The 365-nt window shown below is 51.0% G+C and overlaps 1 pseudogene; it reads left to right on the plus strand.

Moving 5' to 3' along the window:
• The first annotated feature begins 251 nt into the window (after window positions 1–251).
• Window positions 252–365, plus strand: LOC136661889 (5S ribosomal RNA; annotated as a pseudogene).

Consider the following 365-nt stretch of genomic DNA (forward strand, 5'->3'; position numbering starts at 1 on the left):
AGGCTCAATTCAGGCATGCTGATGAATATCCCCTTACAGATCTTCATACAGTTGACCTAATCCCATTCCAAAGCTGTTTCAACCCATGCCCATTGCTGCATCTTGACTCAATGGTTGGCAACCTTCAGTCTCAAAAGACTATGGTATATAAGCCTACAGCACCCGGTATTCCCAGGCGGTCTCCCACACAAGCACTAACCAGGCCTGACCCTGCTTAGCTTCCGAGATCAGACAAGATCAGGTATGTGCAGGGTAACAGTTGCCCTGCACGCGCCCGATCTTGTCTGATCTCAGAAGCTAAGCAGGGTTAGGCCTGGTTAGTACTTGGATGGGAGACCGCCTGGGAATACCGGGTGCTGTAGGCT

Source organism: Tiliqua scincoides, chromosome 10, assembly GCF_035046505.1.
Source record: "Tiliqua scincoides isolate rTilSci1 chromosome 10, rTilSci1.hap2, whole genome shotgun sequence".
Lineage (NCBI taxonomy): Eukaryota > Metazoa > Chordata > Lepidosauria > Squamata > Scincidae > Tiliqua > Tiliqua scincoides.